Here is a 27,891-nt window from a genome sequence, read left to right as displayed (position 1 = left end):
GGGCGTCAGAGGATAGGGAATTCTCCAAAGCGAAAAAGCAACTATATACAGGGGTTGGACAATGAAACTGAAACACCTGTCATTTTAGTGTGGGAGGTTTCATGGCTAAATTGGACCAGCCTGGTAGCCAGTCTTCATTGATTGCACATTGCACCAGTAAGAGCAGAGTGTGAAGGTTCAATAAGCAGGGTAAGAGCACAGTTTTGCTCAAAATATTGAAATGCACACAACATTATGGGTGACATACCAGAGTTCAAAAGAGGACAAATTGTTGGTGCACGTCTTGCTGGCGCATCTGTGACCAAGACAGCAAGTCTTTGTGATGTATCAAGAGCCACGGTATCCAGGGTAATGTCAGCATACCACCAAGAAGGACGAACCACATCCAACAGGATTAACTGTGGATGCAAGAGGAAGCTGTCTGAAAGGGATGTTCGGGTGCTAACCCGGATTGTATCCAAAAAACATAAAACCACGGCTGCCCAAATCACGGCAGAATTAAATGTTCCCCCTCAACTCTCCTGTTTCCACCAGAACTGTCCGTCGGGAGCTCCACAGGGTCAATATACACGGCCGGGCTGCTATAACCAAACCTTTGGTCACTCATGCCAATGTCAAACGTCGGTTTCAATGGTGCAAGGAGCGCAAATCTTGGGCTGTGGACAATGTGAAACATGTATTGTTCTCTGATGAGTCCACCTTTACTGTTTTCCCCACATCAGGGAGAGTTATGGTGTGGAGAAGCCCCAAAGAAGCGTACCACCCAGACTGTTGCATGCCCAGAGTGAAGCATGGGAGTGGATCAGTGATGGTTGGGCTGCCATATCATGGCATTCCCTTGGCCCAATACTTGTGCTAGATGGGCGCGTCACTGCCAAGGACTACCGAACCATTCTTGAGGACCATGTGCATCCAATGGTTCAAACATTGTATCCTGAAGGTGGTGCCGTGTATCAGGATGACAATGCACCAATACACACAGCAAGACTGGTGAAAGATTGGTTTGATGAACATGAAAGTGAAGTTGAACATCTCCCATGGCCTGCACTGTCGCCAGATCTAAATATTATTGAACCACTTTGGGGTGTTTTGGAGGAGCGAGTCAGGAAACGTTTTCCTCCACCAGTATCACGTAGTGACCTGGCCACTATCCTGCAAGAAGAATGGCTTAAAATCCCTCTGACCACTGTGCAGGACTTTTATGTCATTCCCAAGATGAATTGACGCTGTATTGGCCACAAAAGGAGGCCCTGCACCATACTAATAAATTATTGTGGTCTAAAACCAGGTGTTTCAGTTTCATTGTCCAACCCCTGTATATATATCTTACTATTAATACAGCTGTTCTTTAAAGAGCATTAGTGAACAAACAACATCATGAGGACCAAGGAACAGAGCAGAAACATCAGGCACAACGTTTTGGAAAAGGAAAGAAAACTAATATGCCAAGCTCCGAACATCTCACCAAGCACAGTTCAAACCATAATATGGAAATGCAAAATAAAAATAGCAGCACTACAAACCTATTATGACATGGTTATCCACCCAAGATGACCGGATCAATTGGAGAAGGAACCAAGACGACCACTTTAACTGTGGAGGAGCTGCGGACATACACAGCCCTTGTGAGGGAATGTGTTGACCGGACAAGTATTAATCATGCACTCCACAAATTTGGTAGCAGTTGGTAGCCCTATTGCCTTGAAGAAAAAAAGGTCCTGGGTTTGAATCCCAGCCTAAGGTCTTTCTGCATGGAGATTTTATTTTCTCCAGACTGGCAACTTGTCCAGGGTGTACCCCGCCTCTCACCCCATAACGGCTGGAGATAGGCACCAGCTCCCCTCTGACCCTGCCCATAGAAGTAACTAAAAATAGATGGAAGAATGTTGAAAAGAAATCCAAGTCGCAATTAAAAAAAAAGTCATAAGAAGTCTTATTTACAGTTCGTTGTGTAGGAGGTGCTCTGATTAGAACTTGATTTTGTACTTTTGCTCTGATAACTTTTTGTCCTTCAATCAAAATTCTTTAGTGGAAACAAATAGCACTGCATACAACCTCAACACTTCATCCCCTCCAAACATGGTGGTGGTAGCATCATGATGTGGGGATGCTTTTCCTCAGAAGGGACAGGGTAGCTGGTCAGGGTTGATGGAAAGATGGAAGAAGTTAAATATAAAGCAATTCTGAAAGAAAACATGTTAGGACAATGGCCCTAAACATACAGCTAGAGCTACAGGGGCTATCCATGTGTTAGAATGGCCCAGGCAACATTCAGAACTAAATACTATTAAACGTTATGCAACACTGATAGAGAGCGTTAAGACTTCTCAAGGTCTCTTGTGGTCAGTCATTTACCTTTTATTTACACCACTTTTTACTGCTTTGGGACACCTGATGTCCTTGTGAGACCCTTGGTTTTTTTAACTCTGACTGCCAACTAACTTGTCTCTTCTCTGCTCCACCATTTGTTTCTTAAGTTACTTAGCTGCAAATTACAACACTTACACATGCATTCTTCACTCATGCACACTATACACCACTGATCTCACTGATATCACACCTAATATTAGAAATGATGATTCCTAAGGTAATTTGAATAAAACAAATTGATCTTTTAGCGCTTTTAGGCATGGTGTGTCTCCTTTTTCCGGGTCATGACAACACTCATCCCAAAAGACTGGCAGCTGAAAATCCAGAGGAAGGTGGTTCTTAAAAGAACTGACTACACCCTTAAAGTTTTTGATTGTAGCATCACAAAATGTGAGTTCAAGGAGTTGTGCAAAGCATTGTTGTTGGACACTGCATTATATTAAAAAGGGCATGACTGACTCTTGAATGTAGGAATTAGTTCAAGTTCAAGTTTCTTTTTTTACTTATTGCAATGCACATTTATCCATTTTTCCTCCACAGATACAAATATCACAAAGGCAAAAAGCCTTTTTTATGTGATTATAAAGATAAAGATGATTTGTGTAGAAAAGTATTTATTATAACCGCTTGTATTTTACAGATATAATCCATTTAAATCAATCGGCATCTTTACAGTTTACTTACTAAAGACTTTTTCAGACTTAATTAGAACCCAGAATTTGCAGACTAGACAACAAAGCTAAAAAAATATTAAACATGACTTAACTAATGTATTAAAAATAACAACTTTAATAATAACATATAATTTCCTTATACACAAACCTATAACCTGAAATAAGAACAAGTATCAAAAATTAAAACATAGAAGTAAATGATAAAACATGTTTAAACAAGTACAAACAGAGACATCAGGGAACAGTCATTATGTATGTTACAAGAACTATTTGAATATATACATATTCCAGGCTACATAAGCAGTATTGTTTGGGCAAAAAGGCTGATTTAAAATAAAACAGTATACTCATTGCAAAAGCAAAATTCTTTCCTGAGGTATACGTCATTGAAGAAAAACCCAGACACAGAACGACTGTGGCACTTTTCTGCTATCAGCTCCATTTGGCAGAACTGAATCACATTAGAGGGCAAGTAAGGGACAAGGGGTTCTGTCAGGAACTGAGTCAATAAAGGAGATACTGCTCTTCAAATAGACAACCAGATAGGCACATTTCATAATTATATAGACAAGGAGCATGCACCACCTGCAACCAGAGGTTAAAAAAATCCTTTCAGGGTATAAACTCTGACATGGGATTTTGATTGTCTTACTACTTGACACAGATTGGATCCTTGCATCTTTGTATTCTCAATTTTAGAGTTTAGGTGTTTTTCTTCACATCAGCCGCTGCAGTAAATGTAATCTCTCTGCCTCATCTATGACCTAAGAATGATTCTTTGGTGATTGAATCTTTCATTTCTCATAAATGATCTTGGTTGATGACAGATAAGCCAACTTGTCTGCCCATTTAACATTGTTCATCATTGCATTCACACTTCCTGGAACTCTCCCTGCTGGGATATTTATAGATCCTCTTGTTTTTCATGGCGTATAAGGAGCAAACATGTTATTCTCAGCTGAGCACACCCCAGCTTTACACAATTTGTCCTCGACTTTAACTCGCATCGAGTCTTTTTCCTGAGTGGCCGGCAGTCCGAGCTGGCCTCGGACTGTGGGGGTACTCTAAATTTAGACATAAGGCTACTGAAAGGCAGAAGCATTTCCTCTACACACCCCACATGAACCACACACACACACACAAACAGCGAGCTGTTGAAGGAAATGTACTCTTTGCGCAGGCAGTAAGAAAGTGGGGGAGAGGCTGCTGAGAAACAATGAAAGCTCGAGGGGATGTTTGACCTGAAAGGAAAACAACTTATTGTCTCGGTGTAAGATTTCATCCATCAAGGTCTCAGCCTGAACTTAAAGATTTACTTTTAATGGAAGCAAATGCATCAGGCATTTTTCTTCTTGTGCGTGTCATTCATATTCCTGTGACTTATTACAAAAAAGAGGTTACAACTCTCCCTCACTGCTTTACTATAAAATACATCAACATTTCTGAGCTGTTGTTCACACCTTAGGTTGAATCAGGTATAAATCTGCACTATAGAGGTTGATATTATCAACCCAGGTGTTTCATGAGGAAATGCCATATAGATATACCACAGTAGGTGCTAACCTCTGGAGAACTCAGACTGGAGTACTGTTGCAACTTTGCTGTTTTTCCTTTATTATAGTCATCACTCAAGTGTCTGCCTCTTTTGAATCATAAGGGATTTTCTGCAAGAATGCATCTACAAATAATTCGTTATATGTCATCTTTTTTATCCCTCTTGCTATCCCTTTAAAATGTAATTTAACATGAACGTCATGAATCATAAAACTGATAGATCCATAGAAATACTAAAATGCTCTTCTGGTTCCTGTTATGATGGAACCAGAAGAGCATTATAGATCCCTCCAAGGATCCATAATGTGCTTTTTGCAATCAAGATGTACAAAAAATTCCCAAACCTTTCTGCTACCCAGTTAATACTGGTTAATGTCTATAAATACAGTGGCTTTTAAAAATAATTTATATACCCTGAACCCTTTTCACATTTTGTCATGTTACAACCACAAACTTCATTGTGCTTTATTTGAATTATTTTTGTGAAAGCCGAACACAAAGTCGTGCGTAATGAAAATGATACATGGTTATAAAAACGTTTTCAAAACGTTTAAAAAATTTAAATCTGAGTCTGCGCTTAGCCCTATTTACCCTGACACCCATGTATGAACAGGGATCTAATCAGTAAGGAGTTCACCTGCTGTTATGTGAAGGCCTCAGAGATTTGTTAGAGCATATTAGCAAGGAAACAGCATCAGGAAGACCGAGGGACAAAGCAGACAGTTTGTGAAGAACTTTAAGGCAGAGTTAGGTAATACAGCAAGATCGCGACTTTGAACTTCTCACAGAGTATCACTCAATCACTGTTCAACATGGGACCATCCAACTAAACTGACAGACCAGCCAAGGAGAGCATTTATCAGAGACACAGCTAAGCGCAGGGTCAAGGGTCAGAGTTGCTTAGAAGATGGATACAACTAAAAACAGGGTAATCCTGGAAGAAAACCAGTGTAGAGGCTGTAAAACACTCAAGGCTGGGGAGGAGGTTCACCTTCCAAGAGGACCAAGACCTTCAACATACAGCCAGAGCTACAATGCAATAGATCAAAGCACATTATTGTGTTAAAATGGCCCAGTCAAAGTCCAGACACAATACCAAGAGAACTGGTCACAAGATTAAAAATAATGATTCAAGATGCTTTTCATCCAGTCTGAATTACCTTAAAGTATTTTACAAAGAAGAATGGACAAACATTTCTGTCTCTAGCTTTCCAAAGCTAGTAGAGACATACTCCAGAAGACCTCCATCTGTTTTTGCAGCAAAAAGTGGTTGTGCAAGATATCAACTCAGGGAAGAATAGTTTGAGTACTATGGGTACCTTTGTAGGTCACTGCTGTCATACTTTGTTTTAGCTGGTTATGAAACTGTCACTTCTACAGTTTAAAACAAAACAATCTAAAAGGAATAGGCAGGAGCCATCCTACCTACCCCGCAACAATTCATAATTCACAGAGAAAATCTGTGAAAACAAACAAAAATGTCCCAAACCAACGAATCAAGTCAAAGCATTACAGAGCTTCCAGTCTACACCTGTAAATATTCTTGAATTATAATCAATAAATCTCTTATTTATTAAAACCTTTTCCCCCCAGTCCTCACTGGACATCCATCAAATGCAAAATGACATTTTATAATGCGCTTGCTTTAACAGTTCTTCCATGATGTTTAAATGTACATTATCTTTAAATTTTACAGACATGGCAGCTATACAGTAAGAAGATTATTTGAAGATGAATTGTTGGAGCCTTCATATATTATTCTAAAAGCTCTTTTTAAAGTTTGAATGTTGTATCTATATTAGTTTTATATTAAATAAGTTAGAATATGCATTCTGATGATACTTGTTCACCAGATTAAACATACCTGTTGAAAATAATAACCTTTTAGCAGGTATTATGCCTACCTTTAATCAAACCCACATTTCTGTATTGAAAATGTTTATTTTTATTTGTCTGTTGTAATATTCTAATCTTAAATATGGTGTTTTCATTAGATGTTAGTGGAAAATCATTGTAATTAATCTATTTGTGTTTTACTTAGTGAACTGACTTACTGAAATAATGTAACTTTTTAACGCAGCTCCAGGGAAAACTTTATGTACAGTCTTCATGGGCACAAATGCCATATTGATTTGGGATTTTTAGTTATTTTGAAATGTCCCTTTTTGGGGCTGCATGGTGGCGCAGTTGGTAGCACTGTTGCCTGGCCCTGGGTTCGATTCCCGGCCGGGGGTCTTTATGCATGGAGTTTGCATGTTCTTCCCGTACATGCGTGGGTTCTCACCGGGTACTCCGGCTTCCTCCCACGGTCCAAAGACATGCCTCTTAAGTTAATTGGCCACTCTAAATTGCCCTTAGTCGTATGAATTAGTGTGTGCATGGTTGCTTGTGTGTTGCAATGGACTGGCGACCTGTCCAGGGTGTACCCCGCCTTTCGCCCGTAGACTGCTGGAGATAGGCACCAGCTTCCCCACGACCCACTATGGAATAAGCGGTAGAAAATGACTGACTGACTGGAGTGGCAATATAACAAACAGCTTCAATAATGTCTAAAAACAAGAACTGGATGCATTAGTTTTAATTTTCTGTGGATTTTTGTTTAAGTGACACAATATCAGACTTAAAATACAGCCTCAAACAAATATGTAAACTCCAATGGAAAAACTGTATCTTAGAAATTTGCAGAGGCACACACCTTTTGGTAGCTATAAGCTATTTATAAGCTTCTGGCTGGATATTCGTACACTATTCTTTTCAGAATTTATAAACTTATTTAAATTATTTTCATTCTTGACAGTTCTCTGTTTTTTATATAGTATAGGGAATGAATTTTCAATTGGGCTGACTTCACATCCACTCCAGAGTAGATGTGAAGTCATGTTGTCAGCCTGCTTCATGCATTCAAAAAACAGTTTTAATGTGTGTTTGGGATCATTGTCCTGCTAGAACACTCAATTTTGTCCAAATTTCAAGCATCTAAGTTGCTGGTTTGAGGTGAAGCTGAAGAGTGTGAAGTCCTCGTAGTTCAAGTTTTTTTTCCCACATAGTGTGACGCTCCAGTATCACTGGCAGCAAGATCAACCCAACTACTTTATAATTATAAATAGCTATATCTCATAGTTAAGTCAAAAGGCAATAAGCCAAATAAAAGTCATAATAAAAACTGCGTTGTGGCACTACATTTCCCATGACGCTTTGCGAGGCAGCTTTCGCCGCTCCTCCTCCCACCGGCGTTCCTGGCTGCAGCCTCTACAGCTGGCGGAGCGACCGCACAGCGATGCACCCTGGACACAACCGAGAAGCTCCGCGTCTTTAACGTCCTCCTGAAATGCGTTCAGGCTGCGCAACGAGCCGCATCTCTACCTGTGGCCTCCACAAACACAGACACCCCGCTTCTGTTCCTCAGCTCCACCAAACGTAGCGCCAGGGGAAGGGGGGAGGCTTTGGAGGAACAGCTCACTGAAGAAACCCAGCCACTTTGGACTCAGGCAAGCCGCTGAACGCTCACCGCGCCTCGGCCCCTGGGTAAGCGCTCCTCTCCAAACCTTCGTCTTCTCAGTGTGTAAAAGTTGTTTTTTTTTTTGTGTTTTTTTTTAGGGGTTAGGAGGGAGGGTTTTAAACGTATGTGATGATAGCTAGAAAAGTTGAGCGGCAGAGAGAAGGAGGGAGCGGCGAGGCGAAGTGACTGCGGCAGCCCCGGTGGTCGCGCTGAGAAATGTTGACAGCAGAAACTTGTTGCCATCTGTTCAAGCATTTTAGTTTTCCTAAACAGCGCCGGGCTCGCTGCTGCATTGTTATCAAATGCCATTTGTATTAGGCTTCTTCAACAATCAGATGTGCTGCTGATGATAAACCAGATCCCCGCCTTTAATTCACGTCATTTAAGGCTACCTCAACTGTGTTTGGCTCGTTTTGCAGAACAAATATGGGAAACTGTCACATCTCTAATTTAAGGGTATGCGCTTGTTTAAAGATGCAAATCAACTTCCCCCATATTTATTTCAACTGTTACAGCGTCGCAAACATCCACAAAGCAAACTGGTTTTATAAGGGCAGTGCTATGTGGGGCTGTGCCTGTATAATAGGGATGTTGGCAATATTCGGATCTTGAAATTGTTTAACCAAAAATAGTTATTTATTACTGTAGAATGTGTTTTCATCATTAAAACTGTGACAAGAGGACATCCTGACATGAAACAAATCAATCAGCTTAAATAGTTTTTTTATATTACAGGTTTTTCCTGTATGTATGTATATATATATATATATATATATATATATATATATATACTTTCATTCTGCTGAGGTGTTCAGGATGCCCAGGGTGCTTAAATAGCAGACTTCAGGTCTTTGGTATCGATGGGTCTGGCGTCTCTCATCTTTCTCTTGACAATCCTCAAAGTAAAAGACCAAACTGGTTGTCCCTGCTGTGTGTGCACCTCTTCTAGCACAGTTGTTCCAACACTATACCTGGGTACAGCTCACTTTGAACAGTTGCGTTTTGTGGCTTGCCCTCCTTGTTTTGGAAGTCACTGACTGCCGACTGTCTTGAATATGTAGGTCATAACATAACAGTTTCTGCATTTAAAAATATAGATTTTCTTTTTTGCAGCGTAATATTCTAACATTCTGAGATTTAGAATTTTTGTGTTTCAGTGGGTATAAGTCATAATCATCAAAAGTGATACTTTTGTAATTTGTGTGAAATGAATCTTCAATTAACTTACTGAAATTAATGAAGTTTTTAATGACAATATCATCTCTTCCTATCTAATTAGTTGGTAGATTTAAGAAAATTCTACCCCTCTTTAGGTAAATCTAAAAGGGTTTTCTCAAAGCAAAGCTCCTTCAGTCATCTATGCACTAACAGGAATTAGGAAAATAGATAGTGAATGATATCCTTGGTATGTGCACGTTCTCACTTGAAACAGTGATTTTTTGAGAGGATGTAGCAGCCAGTAGCAAAACACCAGTCCAGGGGTTTTAGCTCAGACTGCAGTTGCAAACTCGCTGATAGTAACGTACCTCTATATTAGCTGAGTTTTATAAACATCCCACTTCACTCACAATGACATGAGTCACCTCTTTTCCTCCACCTGAGTTTAAAGCTGTCATGCTTGCTTGCATGGCCAAACCCAGCTCACTGGTACTGTATGTGCACATGCTGTATAGTATGCAGATGAGACACACACTCAATTCAACAACAAATCCATCCTTCTGCTCACCTGCCAAATAAACCCCCATTTTCACACTCTGGCGGTTCTCATTTATCTTATTCACATACACTGACACACACACACACACACACACACACACACACACACACACACACACACACATACATACACACACAGGCAAACAGAGCCCAAATCAAGCCCCTTCCTTCAGCTTCTGTTGATGTGCTCAGTTGTTGAATATGCTGGCAGATACCCCGCAGCAATCTGGCTGTCACACAAGTTGACGTTCACATCAGCAAACACAATTTGCACTTTGTTTTAGCTTTCCTTTGCATTCACAGCACTTCCCTGTGTGGCAGGCTAAACATTAATGACTTCTCTTTCTATCAGCATCTCTTGGTAAAAACACAGTAAATGAATAGCCATTTCAGTCTGGAAACTGGTTATTGTTTAGATAGTTATATTTAAATACATTTTTGATTTTCAAACCACTGAATGACAGCAACAATAAATTCCTTTAATTATTCAAAACCAACATGGAAGCTGAGGGATTTAGAGGATATGAAAACATCTCAAGAGGCTCAGCCTTGTGTTATTGTGCCATTATGTGTGCATTGTACAGAAGTGCTAGGGAAGCTTTTGCAGCTTAAAACAAGCACATGTCAGAAGGGTCAGAGCGGGAAGTCTGCGCATCGCTAAATCCTCGTCACTCTGTAAGCAACTGACTGTGTGGCGGCGGAAGGCAAATGCTTTGTGACAGTTTTAACTCGCCGGTATTCATAGAGGGCTGCTAATCCTGGAATTTGGATGGAGATCAGGGTGGGTGCTTGCAGCTGTTGTACAGAAGGCAGGAGATAGGTTAGAAGCAAAAGAGGACAGGGGTGGGCTACTAAACTGTTTATTAGAAGACTAAAGACCACTGTAAAGAACACGCAGGTTAAAACAGGAATACTGTTGGATTACATCTTAGTGATAGATCGTATACTGTTCAAAAGTATTGAGTCATCAGTCTTACCCTTATCTTTAGGCTGCATTACAGTTGAAACCAGAATAAAATAAATGCCAGAAAAATGAGCGTAATAATTATTGTAGTAAAATGTTTGTAATGTTCTTTAACATCAGACATTTACACACATTTTCTTGGGTCAAACATTTTGGGTATTCTTTAACAAACTTCTCACAGTAGTTTGCTGGAATTTTGGCCCATCTGAGTCTAGTTTGTAGGCCATTCTTTCAGCTCTGCCAACAAAACAGTGGCCATCACAGTTTAGAGGTTTGTGATGGCCACTCTGAAACACTGACTTTGACAAATCTCCTAGTTTGATTATTTGGAAGACCATCCCTCCCAAGTTTTATATTCATGGCTGATGTCTTGAGATGCGGCCTCAATATATTCATTTAATGTTCTTTCCTCATGATGCCATCCATTTCTTCAAGTGCACGTCCGGCAGCAGAAACACCCACATAGCAGGATGCTGACACCCCCATGCCTCACAGTTGGGATGGTGTTCTCAGGCTTTCAAGCCTCCCCTTTTTCCTCCTAATGAAACAATTGTGATTATGGCCGAAAACCTCAATTTTATTTTCATCAAACCTCTAGACATGCCTCCAAAAACGAAGGTCTCTGTCCCTTAGAGCATTTGGAAACCATCATCTGGAATTTTTGTGATTCTTTGGGTGTAATGACTTATTCCTTGCTGAGTAGCCTTTGAACCATATCAGTGCAGGATTTCTTTTTTCCTGTGGATAAAGACACTCTCTTACCAGCCTTAACCAGCATCTTCACAAGGTCCTTTGCTTTTACTTTTGTTCTGGGTTTGAAACACTCACAAAAAATGTAATCTCTGGGACAAAGAACTCATCTCCTTGCTGTACGATATGATGGTTGGACATTTCCATGCTACTTTTGCTTGCATATTGTTTGAACAGATGACCATGGTATCTTCAGGCATTGGGAGATTGTACCGTGGGAAGAAAAAGACTTGTGGAGGTCCATGATCCTCAGGTCCATGATCCTCATCCTAAAGTACCACCTGATTTTTTGTTCCATTATGTCACACAAGGAAGCAGTGTGTTGTAGGTGTTGCCTTAAAATACATCCACAGGTGTGCCTCCAAGTAACTAGATGTTGTGAATTAACCAATCATAAGTTTATGATGATCATTTAGACTTTCCCAACTTTAGTAAACCTCTGAGTTGTGTGAGCTCTTTAAGATAATGTTACTACATTGAATTTGGTACCTGAACTACATTATCTAACTTGGTGCTGAGTTAAATGGCTGTTGTGTTGTTTTTAATGATTGTAGAATGCATTTGATAATTTCTAGTTACAAATCTAAAATCCATAGATGGGTCAAACCTGAACTGGATAATAGTATTATAAACAACGTGGGTTTAATTGTGCCGCTCAAGGTGGAACCATGTTGGAGTAGTTCTGTTACTTTGACTCTGATACATTCTTTTTAAGAACATTGATTACTTTTGTTGTGGATAAAAATCAGATACTATATTATAATATTGGATGCTGTGCAGCTGGAAGGATTTTTGCTGCTTCATTTTTACGTTTGGACATTTGTTATAATGCATACTATCAACAAGGTGTTTTTTTTTTTACAACCAGGGGCAGCTGATTAATATCTCAAAAGCACAAATAAAATTACAACCCCAAGTCGCTGATGAGTTGAAAAGGAGGCCCCATGGATGCGGACAGGAACAAAGAGTAGAGAGAGAAGGAGGAAGTTCAAACCATCTCTTTCATCGATTATGATGGGCAATGGGACATCTTTGGGAAACAAGTTGGATGAACTCGAAGCCCTACAAAGGACCCAGCCAGAGTATCGGGAAAGCAGTGTTACGTGTTTCAATGAGACATAGCTGCAGGTTAATATCCCTGACTCCAGCGTCTCTGCCAGGCTTTCTGACAATACAAATTGACAGAGATTTAAGGAGGAGTGGCAAATGCAAGGGAAGTGGATTAGCAGTGCTTGTGAACAACAGATGGTGTAATCCAGGATATGTTACTGTGAATTATTGTCTATGCAGGCCAGATATTGAACTGTGAGTTGAACTGTAAGTTTCCGTCCATATTATTTACCCAGAGAGGTCACCAGTGTTATTTTGACAGCTTACGTTCCACTATCAACTGTTGCAGACATTGCATGATATGTCACCGACTCATTTGTTGCTAAGCTACAGACTCAACACCCAAATACTCGTGGCAATGTCTGGTGATTTTTAACTATGCTTCACTGTCTGCTACACTTCCAATGTTTCAAAAGTTTGTCAGCTGCTCTACCAGAGAAAACAAAATGCTGGATTTGTTTTTTATGCAAATGTCAACGAGTCATACATCTCTAAAGCATGACCTCCTCTAGGCATATCAGATCACAATCTTGTTTTTTTCTGTGTGAAATAGAAACTTCCCCCACATACAAACTTCTGTGTGGATGACACCATCCCCACCAGAACAGGTGAGATGCTTCCCCAGTAACAAACCCTGAATCACCAGTGACCTGAAGGACTTGCTTAACAAGAAAAAGAGGCTTTAGAGAGGGAGACAGAGATGTGTGGTCAGGGACAAAGAAGATCAATTAAAAAGCTTAACAAGCTAATAAAACGGTTCTGATGACTCCTCTGGAACCTCTGGAGATCATTGTGCAAAGGAGAATTCTTCATAAAATGAAGAACATTATGGAGAACCCTGAGCTTCCTCTTCATGAGACTGTCGTACAACAACAAGTGTCGTCAGTCAGAGGCTTCTTCAGATCTGCTGTTAGACAGACTGCTACAGGAGATCCTTCTTACCCACAACCATTAGAATCTACAACAGTTATTTGAAGAAAGCTGTATGATATGAGCTACAACAACATTTAATTTCCCTTTGGCATTAATAAAATATTTTTGAATTGAATTGAATTAAAAGCTTTATTAAAACAGTCTGTGTAGAGAAGTTGGCTGTTGACCAGTACCGGCAAATTTTTAGTGTGATCAGCCTTAACCTGTGACAGGGGGATCTCGAACTCAAAACTCCTGTTTTGTTTCTGATCAGTGAATGTACCATACACAAGCACTACCAGATGATGTTGACAACACTCTTTGGACATGGTTACAAACTAAAGAGGTTTTTAAGATGGATATTTTCAGTATCAGAAACTAGACATGTCATGAGACATGTGTGCAGTTCATACAAGCTGCAAGAGAGAGTAGAGCAGAAGCAAAATTTAGTGCGGTAAAGTTGCTCTGTTTTAGCCAGTTTTTATCCTTTTGAGGCTAATCTGATTGCAAATATTGGATGCTTCTAAATCCTTTTGAATTCATTTTCTCTTCATTTTTCACAAGATCTTTTACACATCACTCATGATAGGAAGGTTACAAAAATATTTTCAATGCTTGTCTTGTATCTTACAATATAGATCCAAAAGAAAAATGCCATTCAGCTAAGGTAAGCACCAGTAGGTTAGACCTTTGCAAAAAGGGAACATATTGTCCAAGAAAACTGATTATTCATCTCTATGTTTTAGATTCATGAAACGTTCGTTCGTTCGTCGTCTTCCGCTTATCCAGGACCGGGTCGCGGGGGCAGCAGACTCAGCAGAGACGCCCAGACGTCCCTCTCTCCAGACACCTCCTCCAGTTCCTCCAGGGGGAGCCCAAGGCGTTCCCAGGCCAGCCGAGAGACATAGTCCCTCCAGCGTGTCCTGGGCCGTCCCCTGGGCCTCCTCCCGGTGGGACGTGCCTGGAACACCTCCCGAGGAAGGCGTCCAGGAGGCATCCGGTATAGATGCCCGAGCCACCTCAACTGGCTCCTCTCGATGTGGAGGAGCAGCGGCTCTACTCCGAGCCCCTCCTGGATGGCCGAGCTCCTCACCCTATCTCTAAGGGAGTGCCCGGCCACCCTACGGAGGAAGCTCATTTCAGCCGTTTGTATCCGTGATCTCGTTCTTTCGGTCATGACCCAAAGTTCATGGCCATAGGTGAGGGTAGGAACGTAGACCGACCAGTAAATTGAGAGCTTTGCTTTTCGGCTCAGCTCTCTCTTCACCACGATGGACCGGCACAGCGCCCCCATTACTGTGGCAGCCGCACCGATCCGTCTGTCGATCTCCCGCTCCATTCTTCCCCCACTCGTGAACGAAACCCCGAGATACTTAAACTCCTCCACTTGAGGCAGGAACTCCCCTCCAACCTGAAGAGGACAAGCCACCCTTTTCCGGTCGAGTACCATGGCCTCGGACTTGGAGGAGTTGATCCTCATCCCAGCCGCTTCACACTCGGCTGCGAACCGCCACAGCGCATGTTGTAGGTCTTGGCTAGAGGGGGCCAGCAGGACCACGTCATCCGCAAAAAGAAGAGACGAAATCCACTGGTCCCCAAACCAGACCCCTCCGGCCCTTTGCTGCGTCTAGAAATCCTGTCCATAAAAGTTATGAACGGGACCGGCGACAAAGGGCAGCCCTGCCGGAGTCCAACATGCACTGGGAACAGGTCCGACTTAGTGCCGGCAATGCGGACCAAACTCCTGCTCCGCTCGTACAGGGACCGGATGGCCCCTAATAAAGGGCCCCCGATTCCATACTCCTGGAGCACCCCCCACAGGGCATCACGAGGGACACAGTCGAATGCCTTCTCCAGGTCCACAAAACACATGTGAACCGGTTGGGCAAACTCCCATGAACCCTCGAGCACCCTGTAGAGGGTATAGAGCTGGTCCAGTGTTCCACGGCTGGGACAAAAACCACACTGTTCCTCCTGAAGCCGAGGTTCGACTATCGGTCGGACTCTCCTCTCCAATACCCTGGCGAAGGCCTTACCAGGGAGGCTGAGGAGTGTGATCCCCCTGTAGTTGCAACACACCCTCCGGTCCCCCTTCTTATGAAGGGGGACCACCACCCCAGGCTGCCAGTCCAGAGGCACTGTCCCCGACCGCCACGCAATGTTGAAGAGGCGTGTCAACCATGACAGCCCTACAACATCCAGAGACTTGAGGTACTCAGGGCGGATCTCATCCACCCCCGAAGCCTTGCCACCGCGGAGCTTTTTAACCACCTCGGTGACTTCAGCCTGGGTGATGAAAGAGTCCAACCCCGAGTCCCCAGCCTCTGTTTCCACCACGGAATGCGTGATGGCAGGATTGAGGAGATCCTCGAAGTACTCCTTCCACCACCCGATAATGTCCTCAGTCGAGGTCAGCAGTCCCCCACCCCCACTATAAACAGTGTTGGCAAAGCACTGCTTCCCCCTCCTGAGGCGCCGGACGGTTTGCCAGAATCGCTTCAGAATCAGAATCAGAATCAGAAAAGCTTTATTGCCAAGTACGTTTTTGGACATACAAGGAATTTGTTTTGGCGTAGTCACAAACATACAGTACAAATTAAACAGTACAAACATATCTACAATATAATATAAATATAAGTGCACAGTTTTAAGTGAGTGAGAGTAAATATAGAGCAGTATAAGATGCAAGAGCAATACAACAGTGCAGGTGATCATTGTGCAAGTAAAGCAGTGCAAGTAAGCAGGAGTCCAAGCTGAGCGTTAATGTAACGCATAGAGTTACAGGTTACAGGTGTCCTGTCAGCAAAAAAAGGGGGGGTGTGGGGGAAAGGGAGAGTGTCAGTGTGGTTTCCGGGCTTTGTTAACCAGGCTGGTGGCAGATGGGAAAAAACTGTTCTTGTGGCGTGAGGTTTTGGTCCGGATGGACCGCAGCCTCCTGCCAGAGGGGAGAGTCTCAAAGAGTCTGTGACCGGGGTGGGAGGGATCAGCCAGAATCTTCCCTGCCTGCTTCAGGGTCCTGGAGGTGTACAGTTCCTGGAGCGACAGTAGACTGCAGCCAATCACCTTCTCAGCAGACCGAATGACACGCTGCAGCCTGCCCTTATCCTTGGCTGTAGCAGCTGCGTACCAGATGGTGATGGAGGAGGTGAGGATGGACTCAATGATGGCTGTGTAGAAGTGCACCATCATAGTCTTTGGCAGGTTGAATTTCTTCAGCTGCCGCAGGAAGAACATCCTCTGCTGGGCTTTCTTGATGAGGGAGCTGATGTTTGGCTCCCACTTGAGATCCTGGGAGATGATGGTTCCCAGGAAGCGGAAAGATTCCACAGTGTCAATTGTGGAGTCACAGAGGGTGATGGGGGCAGGTGGGGCTGGGTTCTGCCTGAAGTTCACAACCATCTCCACTGTCTTTAGAGCGTTGAGCTCAAGGCTGTTTTGGCTGCACCAGTCCAACAGATGGTCCACCTCCCATCTGTATGCGGACTCGTCACCATCAGAGATGAGTCCGATCAGGGTGGTGTCGTCCGCAAACTTCAGAAGCTTGACAGACTGGTGACTGGAGGTGCAGCTGTTGGTGTACAGGGAGAAGAGCAGAGGAGAGAGAACACAGCCTTGGGGGGAACCGGTGCTGATGGTCAGGGAGTCAGAGACGTGCTTCCCCAGCCTCACGCGCTGCTTCCTGTCAGACAGGAAGTCAGTGATCCACCTGCAGGTGGAGTCGGGCACACTCAGCTGGGAGAGCTTCTCCTGTAGCAGAACTGGGACGATGGTGTTGAAGGCAGAGCTGAAATCCACAAACAGGATCCTGGCATAGGTTCCTGTGGAGTCCAGGTGCCGGAGGACTCGTCACCATCAGAGGCCAACCGGTAGTCCTTCTCCATGGCCTCACCGAACTCTTCCCAGGCCCGAGTTTTTGCCTCTGCCACAGCCCGGGCCGCAGCACGCTTGGCCTCACGGTACCCGTCAGCCGCCTCAGGAGTCCCACAAGCCAACCACAGCCGATAGGACTCCTTCTTCAGCTTAACAGCATCCCTTACTGCCGGTGTCCACCACCGGGTTCTGGGATTGCCGCCACGACAGGCACCGCAGACCTTACGGCCGCAGCTATGGGCAGCAGCATCGACAATAGATGCGGAGAACATGGTCCACTCGGACTCTATGTCTCCAACATCCCCCGGGATGTGGTCGAAGCTCTCCCGGAGTTCGGGAGTTGAATACATCCCTGGCCGAGGGCTCCGCCAGGCGTTCCCAGCAGACCCTCACTATGCGCTTGGGCCTGCCAAGTGTGTCCGGCTTTCTCCTCCTCCAGCGGATCCAACTCACCACCAGGTGATGATCAGTGGACAGCTCAGCCCCTCTCTTCACCCGAGTGTCCAAAACATGCGGCCGAAGGTCTGATGATACGACAACAAAGTCGATCATCGACCTCCTGCCTAGGGAGGCCTGGTGCCAAGTGCACTGATGGACACCCTTATGTTTGAACATGGTGTTTGTTATGGACAATCCGTGACTAGCACAGAAGTCCAATAACAAAACACCACTCGGATTCAGATCGGGGAGGCCATTCCTCCCGATCACGCCTCTCCAGGTGTCACTGTCGTTCCCCACGTGAGCGTTGAAGTCCCCCAGCAGAATAATGGAGTCCCCGGGAGGGGCACTATCCAGCACCCCCGACAGGGACGCTAAGAAGGCCGGGTACTCTGCACTACCACTCGGCCCGTAGGCTGAAATGATAGTCAGAGACCTCTCCCCAACCCGAAGGCGCAGGGATACGACCCTCTCATCCACTGGGGTAAACCCCAACACGAGACGGCTGAGCTGGGGGGCAACAAGCAAACCCACACCAGCCCGCCGCCTCTCCCCGTGGGCCACTCCAGAGTAGAAGAGAGTCCAGCCCCTCTCGAGGAGATGGGTTCCGGAGCCCACGCTGTGCGTGGAGGCGAGCCCGACTATTTCTAGTCGATATCTCTCGACCTCCCGCACAAGCTCAGGCTCCTTCCCCCCCAGCGAGGTGACATTCCACGTCCCCAGAGCCAGCCTAAGCATCCGGGGATCGGGCCGCTGAGGTCTCCACCTTCGTCCGCCACCCAATCCTCTTTGCACCGGTGATTTAAATGCTTTGTGGGCTTTAGGACCACCTTAAATTACAGCACACATAAAAACTCCAATACATAGAAAGGTTGTGCCTGAACTTAATTATTCTACACTACCTACTCAAGCTTTTGTTTTTTTTAAGAGAGGATCCTCGTTTTATCCTCTAAATATATAAAACAATATCTATATAATTTGTGGGGAGGGGTTACCCAGGGGGCCATTAATGCAGAAACTGCCACTTCTGGTCAGGACAAGAAAAATGATTACAAGGAAAACAAAGTAATATAATTAGCAGGTGGTTTTCAACTTGGCATCGCACACAGATATAGTTTGATTTTATTAAATAATTATATTTAATGTCCTTTTGGAATTAATAATGGTTTTTTGAGTCATATGCAACATACAGAACATTACCTACTAGATTATCGTAATGTTAGTATTTCTAGCCTTAAAAACACTATTATGTGTTTTTGAACTGTTTTCATTTAACACATCTTTGTAATTCTCATTAAAATGTCCCGGCTGGATATGGGTCCCTGTTCCGGAAAGACTAAATTATAATTGCTCCTACTCTGACTGCATGGCGGGTGGCGCTTGATTACTGGCTGTCGAGATGTCGTTTTAGCAGACTCCACACAGTTCACAGTCACTTAGGCTTTAACAAACAGGAACACCATCCCCATCATTTGAAGGCAAACAGTGGCGCCTTGGCCCCAGATTTTACAATTACGCCGCACGCCCTGTTTGACACTCCTGTCCATTTGAGGCGCGTACACCTGAGGGAATTAAACCGAAGATCGAGTCTGGAGGAGGGCGTGTTGCTCTGACTAGCAATGAGAGTTTGTTAAATGTCCACCTTCTTGTGCAGAATTTGATCATCACAACTGAAAAGAAAAACACAGTTAATGGTCTGGAATAGAGCAAACTGGGGAAGTAAATGTAATTATTTTTATTCCTTTACATACAGCTCCTGTTTTTTTGGGGGGGTTAGATAGATTCATCCTCTCACCTCATGTAAACAGTTTCATAGAAATTATATAATTTGCTATATAGTAAGGGGGTGTGTGTACTTTCTTGAAGTTTATTGAAAAATGGCCCAATCACACCACGTGGGGTTTTGTTAGAGGGCAGAACACTTGCAGTAAGACCCTTTTACAGCCTGTAGTTATTTAGCAGGAAGCACACTGTGGGTTAACATATCACTCACTGCAAATTACGAAACAACCTATTAAAGCTACTGAGTGATCTCAGAAAGTTGTGTGTGTTACTTACTAGAAGCACCAGTTCCCACTAAAAAATGATTTTCTCTGCAGGTTTTACTTTAGCCAGACTAGCATTCTTGTCACCTCAATCAAGAGACGACAAAAACAAACACATTACTAGATATGGGCGATATGGCTTAAAAATAAAATCTCCAATACCAAATCTGATTAATTGATTTAGTTTTCTCTTTCATGAAAGCAAATTTGAGAAATTATTTTCAGAAACTTGCTTTTATTTCAATCATCCATCTGGAAGTTGACCTGACTTCAAATCTCAACTAAGCCGTTAAACATGTTTATAGAACAAGATGCAGGCCATTTCCCAAGATGGAAGGCCCTGCCATCGTTAACATTGAAAATGCAACAAAAAATGCCTGTGATATTACACATTAGCTAGTTTCTCAGTCTTGAGTATACATCTCAAAACAAGCCTAACTTCACTTGTTTAACTTAAACAACTAGCTTAAAAAATAAAAGAATATATAAAAGTGCCTTGTCTTAGGGTAAAAAACGTTTCCCCTTTAGAATATTTTGACAATATATTTTCTTAAACAGAAAGTCAACACTGTATGCCATTATCAAAACATCTTCCCCTTTTGGGACTAATACAGTGCAAAATAAAATTGCATTAGATTTCACAAAAGTTTTAAGAAAATATAGCTTATGTATAAAAAACAGTATTTCAATAAATCCCTGATACAATCATGGAAAAGATTATTGCACCATCCTTGATTTCTTTTTCTAAATGTATATTACTTGAAGAAAACAATGAACAAGAAATCAAGGGTGATATAATATTTTTTTCTATGACTGTATGTAAACAAAATGAAAGAGTTACTTTTCAAACATATATTCATTGCATAGTCAGCAAAATCAATATGACATTCTTGCTGTCTTTTGAGGTTTTTTCTACACATTTTTGGCAAGAAAGACAAGCCTGTCTACTGCATCTGGCTTCAGGCATGCCCTGTAGCATGTAACAATGCCCCCTCCCACACTAAAAACCCTCTCTGATGGGGCACTAGTAGCAGGGACAGAAAGATACAGGTCCTTCTCAAAATATTAGCATATTGTGATAAAGTTAATTATTTTCCATAATGTCATGATAAAAATTTAACATTCATATATTTTAGATTCATTGCACACTAACTGAAATATTTCAGGTCTTTTATTGTCTTAATACGGATGATTGTGGCATACAGCTCATGAAAACCCAAAATTCCTATCTCACAAAATTAGCATATTTCATCTGACCAAAAAAAAGAAAAGTGTTTTTAATACAAAAAACGTCAACCTTCAAATAGTCATGTACAGTTATGCACTCAATACTTGGTCGGGAATCCTTTTGAAGAAATGATTGCTTCAATGCGGCGTGGCATGGAGGCAATCAGCCTGTGGCACTGCTGAGGTCTTATGGGGGCCCAGGATGCTTCGATAGCGGCCTTTAGCTCATCCAGAGTGTTGGGTCTTGAGTCTCTCAATGTTCTCTTCACAATATCCCACAGATTCTCTATGGGGTTCAGGTCAGGAGAGTTGGCAGGCCAATTGAGCACAGTGATACCATGGTCAGTAAACCATTTACCAGTGGTTTTGGCACTGTGAGCAGGTGCCAGGTCGTGCTGAAAAATGAAATCTTCATCTCCATAAAGCTTTTCAGTAGATGGAAGCATGAAGTGCTCCAAAATCTCCTGATAGCTAGCTGCATTGACCCTGGCCTTGATAAAACACAGTGGACCAACACCAGCAGCTGACACGGCACCCCAGACCATCACTGACTGTGGGTTCTTGACACTGGACTTCTGGCATTTTGGCATTTCCTTCTCCCCAGTCTTCCTCTAGACTCTGGCACATTGATTTCCGAATGACATGCAGAATTTGCTTTCATCCGAAAAAAGTACTTTGAACCATTGAGCAACAGTCCAGTGCTGCTTCTCTGTAGCCCAGGTCAGGCGCTTTTGCCGCTGTTTCTGGTTCAAAAGTGGCTTGACCTGGGGAATGCGGCACCTGTAGCCCATTTCCTGCACACGCCTGTGCACGGTGGCTCTGGATGTTTCTACTCCAGACACAGTCCACTGCTTCCGCAGGTCTGGAATCGGCCCTTCTCCACAATCTTCCTCAGGGTCCGGTCACCTCTTCTCATTGTGCAGCGTTTTCTGCCACACTTTTTCCTTCCCACAGACTTCCCACTGAGGTGCCTTGATACAGCACTCTGGGAACAGCCTATTCGTTCAGAAATTTCTTTCTGTGTCTTACCCTCTTGCTTGAGGGTGTCAATAGTTGCCTTCTGGACAGCAGTCAGGTCGGCAGTCTTACCCATGATTGGGGTTTTGAGTGATGAACCAGGCTGGGAGTTTTAAAGGCCTCAGGAATCTTTTGCAGGTGTTTAGAGTTAACTCGTTGATTCAGATGATTAGGTTCATAGCTCGTTTAGAGACCCTTTTAATGATATGTTAATTTTGTGAGATAGGAATTTTGGGTTTTCATGAGCTGTATGCCAAAATCATCCGTATTAAGACAATAAAAGACCTGAAATATTTCAGTTAGTGTGCAATGAATCTAAAATACATGAATGTTAAATTTTCATCATGACATTATGGAAAATAATGAACTTTATCACAATATGCTAATATTTTGAGAAGGACCTGTATTTCTTGGCCAGTTTACTGAGCCTTGGAAAGTTTGGTTCGTGGCGCTTCCACCACTGAAGTGGATCGGTGTCTGGGTCGACCTCTGGGGTCAACAGGTAGGTTGCCAGCTCAGTTTCTATTTTCACAGTCTCTGATTCATGGGGACATGGCACTGTCACATTTTGTGTGAAGAAGGCGCCTAAAGTCATTTTCTTATTGGGCGGACCCTGTTCTTTGCACATATGCACAGCTGCACCACTTAGCTGGTGTGATGCACTTTTTTCAGCAGGCAGAGTTTAATGTAGGAAACACTGACATATGCCTCACCAGACAGGACATCAGTAAAGTCTCAGAGGGGTCGAACAGCCTTATTTACAGATTCCAAAACATCAATGCCTTGCCAAGTGGGCACAAGATCCCGGCTATTCTTGTCTGAACCCAAGACACGAACTATCGCTTTTTCCTATTCCAGAAATCTCTATATCATTTTTTGACGCAAACCCCATCTAGTTGGGGACTCTGTTATTAGTTGATGCAGGGGTAGACCAAGCTCAACCTGTACTTCACTCAGTTCTCTTCATTTTTTCCAACTGTAAGAAAAGGCAGCAGTAGCCTTTTTACAAACCCCTATGGCACGTTCAATCTGTGGGTCCTTCACACCATTCTCTGTATAATAATGAAAACACAAATCCGTCATGTTTACTGTTATAATAAGCTACAATTAACTTACTGGTCAATTTTTACTTTTTTCTCTGATATTATTTTACAGATGTAGGGACACAGACACACACATACTCATATGGTACATGTACATACCATCATGATAAATCATGATGGTATATACATACATTTTGTATAAATATGTATTATTTGATGAAAATACTTGAATTGCTTATGCATTAAGTGTACTGTGTATTTTCTGTGGGAAAATGGCCATGAATGCATGTCAAAATGACAAAAAAGACGCTATGTATGACATGTATATAAAATACAAAATAAGATTTACTAAATATATATAGATTCGATTCTTACGTATGGCATTATGTAGTTTATGTCCAAAGCACTGGAGGTTTGGCCACCTGATGTCTTTTAGAGCTTTAATAATGTTGGTGCCGCTGTCTGTTGTCATACAGATGAGTCGGTCTTCGGAAAGGTTCCAGGAGTTCAGAGCGTCTTTTAACCCCTCGGCAATTACCTGACTTTTGTGATCATCGGGAAAGTAAGCTGTTTGCAGGCAGACACTTCGTAGAGCCCAGTCATCGTCGACAAAATGCGCAGTCAAACTCATATATGGCTCCATTGTCCGACTGGACCACAAGTCTGTTATGGCAGAGTAAAAACTTACAGCCGCCAGCTCTGTTGCAATCCTTTCACGTGTGCAGTTGTACAGGTGGGGCAAGGCAACTTCAGCAAAATTTTTCCGGCTGGGTAGTACATACCTTGCGTCTAAAGTTTTCAGCAGGTGAATGAAGCCAGACTTTTCCACTGTATAAGTAGGCACAGTATCTTTGGCAATAAACAACGCGACAGCATCCGTGATCGCTTTCCATCAGGCCCCAGTCTTTTCATAGGGAACACTGTATGAAAATGATTCCCCTAAGGTGGGTTGTCTCTTGGCAGGGATTTCTGGTCTGTTGCTGTCCTGAGCTTTTCGTAGAGAGCAGCATTTCTCCCACTCCACTGAGTGCTTCTGTTTCAAGTGTTGAAATAAATTTGTAGTGCTTCCACCTTTAGTAGCAACAGGCTTTAAACAGATTTTACAATGTGCTATGTGTTGCTCCAAGTCCGTGGTTGCAAAACAGAACCAGTTCTATATAATTGATGAAGTCGTGCCTTTTTTGGGAACAAGGTCTTCCTTGCTAGATGCCATTTTCGGTGTTTCTGTGAGAGACAGGTCTACTGACGTCACTCAACTACAGAGGCCCGAAGAGTTCACTGGCGCGACAGAAAACAATTTCGATTTCCCAAAAATTAAATCTTCATTAATTGCAAATTCGAATTAATCGAAAAAATCGATTAATCGCCCGGCCCTACACATTCCTGTAAATTTACACTAAAACAATATGAGCTCTTCGTGTTAATGTTGCTGTGTGAATTCTGAGTGCTGTCCGGTTTGCTCCCTCACGCTGTGTTGATAAGTTGTTTATCTGCTCCGAGGTTCTCCTTGGAAACTGCTAGAGGGAGGATCAAATGTTTGGAGAGTTATATGTAGTGGCATAATGAGGTTGATCTGTGGTGGCTTTCTGGTTGTTGTAAAATCAACTGGTTCTCTGCCGAAACCAACTAGAACTGACTCTGGGACCAAACCTTGATAGAGCAAGGGAACCGATTCTGTTGGAAAGTAGAAAGCTAGAACAGCCCCTTTGTCATCCTCTTGCCTCCGGTGTATTGTTTTAGCTCCTGTCTCTCTAACATCACCACATAGGAAAGGCTTGGACAAGTGAAGCATGACGTCCATCAGCCAAGCCATTATAGACACTCCAAGCCAATTTCTGCCTAATATGCTTTGAGACATTAAAGCCACTTATCCATTGATAAACGTTTTATTCTATTTAAGCATATGTTTATGCATCATATTTACCGACATAAACAAAAAAAAGATATTCTGAGTCAGAATTAGTTGATTTTCCATCTTGAAACTGAGGTATTCATACATCTAGGTTCAGAATTAAATGAAGCATTTAAGAGGCACTCTGTAAGAGTTGGTAGGCATCCATAAGGAAACAGGGTTTTAGGAAATGGGTTAAATATTTGAGTGTTAAAAATTTACTTTTTGGATCAGACTGGTACAGTCTGATCCAATATCGGTATCAGACCTATTACCAACATCATTTTAGGATTGGATATCGGGCTGATGCAGCTGATCCAGACACTGTGGATCTGAGCTGCTGCCAATCATACTTGTTTTTACACAGGAAGTTTAAGCTTACAGCTAAAAAATACAATAGAATATACATGACAATTTCATAAAAGACATAGAAATGGGTGTTTCATGGATATCAGTAGATTTTTGTTTGATTTTCCAGATGACTTAAATGCTTAAATGTACAGGCAAAGCTTGTTGCAGAAGCCTGCTGTCCAGGAACAGTCTGCCTGCTTAGCCTGGCCTCCTTTGGTTATATTGTAAAATATATAAAAAAGAAATAAAGAGAAGCAGAGTACACAAGAGAGCTGGTGGTTAGAGTTCCAATAACCATTCGTTGCTTTTTGGTGTGGGGACAAAACACTTCAGCAGACGTCAGGAAGGTTAACTGGATTAAAGTAAGTTCATTGTTTTTTTTAACCTTAGTTTCTCAGGAATTTTAAAACTTTAGCCGCCAGACTCAAGATAGAAATATTTCTAATGTAAAAACTAAATGCATACGGAGAGCCGTCTCATTCAAAATTAAATAGATATATACTGCTATTGATAAATTATTAATAAATATTCCATGAAAAAAATAAATATCCCCATGAAATAAAACAGAATAATTAGGTTCAAAGAAAATTTCATCTTATTTTATTTAATTCATTTCAAGATTGATTTAATTTACTTAAAGATTTATTTATTTATTGCATTATGCCATTTTATTTTGTAAAGCTACTTTACGCATTTCAGTGACTTTTTTAATCCAGTTTTTCATTTTAAGCTCTTTTTATTTCATGTTCTTTTATCCAAATGAGGGGGTGGAGTTTTATCTGTGGGGCGGCGCTGGGACAGCAGAGCCGAGCTCAATTCGTGGCAGTGGCCGCCAGAAGACAGCATGCCGGAGGGAGCCTGGGGATTCTGCGAGGATGCCAGAAGGTGCCAGACCGGCCGTAGAAGCCTGCCGCGGCGGTTCCACTCTTTTTGTGGAAGCTGTTTGTGCTATAAGTCTTCGTCATCCTTTCAGCATGTCATGCTTTCACATAATGCTATTTATTTCCCATCTCAAGTAAATACAGCCACCTTATGTTATGGGTCTAACGCTGTTTATTAAATAACAACCAAAAATGACATCATCATTTGAAAGTAATTACTGACTAACAGGCAATAGTAATAGTAATGACATCCCGTTTGCCTATAATCAGCATTGGCTTTCACAAAAACAGCGGCAGCCGGCGTGGCAGCATGTTAAAGGCTTTTACAGCCGGTCTGGCACCCCATGGCACCCTGTGGCAGCCTTGTTGCCAGGGACTTCCATAGGGTGCCAGTGTGTTTTTAAACATTTCTTTAATTTTCTGTGAGTGACAATTCAGAATAAATTCAATTCAGTTTATTTATATAGCGCCAATTCACATGTTGTCTCAAGGCACTTCACAAAAGTCAGGTACATATATTCCAATTAATCCTAACCATTCAACAGTGCAGTCAGATTCAGTTATTTATTCAAATTGGATAAAAAGCTTTTCTATCTAAGGAAACCCAGCAGATTGCATCAAGTCAGAGACTTGTAGCATTCACTCCTCCTGGATGAGCATGTAGAGACAGTGGACAGTCACTGGCGTTGACTTTGCAGCAATCCCTCATACTGAGCATGCATGTAGCGAGGAAAAACTCCCTTTTAACAGGAAGAAACCTCCAGCAGAACCAGGCTCAGTGTGAGCGGCCATCTGCCACGACCGACTGGGGGTTTGAGAGAACAGAGCAGAGACGCAGAAAGAATACAGAAGCACTGATCCAGGAGTACTTTCTATGGGAAGGAAAAGTAAATGTTAATGGATGTAGCTCCTTAAGTCGTTTAATCTAGAAAGAAAGAACAGATTAAAAAAAATATCACAATATGTAGACATAAAATTAAATGCATTCATCTGCATTAGATCGTAAAATTTCAATGTTTTTATTGTGATGATGTCATAGCTTTACTGCTAACCTAAAACTAGCCAGCTTGTTCATCACGCTTCTCGTCTTCTTTTGTTCTTTTTCTTGGTATATTTTCTTGGCACTATTACATACAGGCCTGGTTTAGTTACTCAAGTGTTTTGGATCAGTTTCTGTGTTTTTCTGTGGATAAAAATATTTTTAGAAACATTTTGGAACATTTGTAACAACAAATATATCTTTTAAAGAAAAGCAAACATAGCTTTGGATTGGAAGGCATCTAAGCCTGGCCTAAAGGGGCAAGATTCCATTGCAGAACCAGTGCTGCTGCTGCATTCAGTTCTTAGTGGGTCCAATAAAAAAAATAGTTTGAGAGCCAACTTGTAGCTACATCATTACACCACTATAAATGTTTGAACCAGCTAGTATTTCATCACATTGCACATCTGTCTCAGTGAATATCCAAATATCAGCAGTGGAATTTATCAACAGTGTTTTATAGAACAAGCGGGGTATGTAAACACTACACATGGATTTTTAAAATAAGACACGTTTTTAAATTTTGACCATTTTGATTGG

General features: G+C 42.3%; 1 protein-coding gene across 2 annotated transcripts in view; it reads left to right on the top strand.

Moving 5' to 3' along the window:
- Positions 1-7,825: 7,825 nt before the first annotated feature.
- pag1 (phosphoprotein membrane anchor with glycosphingolipid microdomains 1) overlaps positions 7,826-27,891 on the top strand; it is a 96,069-nt gene continuing 76,003 nt past the window's right edge. For both annotated transcript variants that reach the window (XM_047384197.1, XM_047384198.1), the window contains exon 1: positions 7,826-8,123. The gene's annotated coding sequence lies outside the window, so the exon portion shown is untranslated. The remainder of the gene's footprint in view (positions 8,124-27,891) is intronic.

This window comes from Girardinichthys multiradiatus, chromosome 13 (assembly GCF_021462225.1).
Source record: "Girardinichthys multiradiatus isolate DD_20200921_A chromosome 13, DD_fGirMul_XY1, whole genome shotgun sequence".
Classification (NCBI taxonomy): domain Eukaryota; kingdom Metazoa; phylum Chordata; class Actinopteri; order Cyprinodontiformes; family Goodeidae; genus Girardinichthys; species Girardinichthys multiradiatus.
The sequence above is the reverse complement of the archived record's forward strand: the minus strand, read 5'-3'. Positions and strand labels throughout refer to the sequence as shown.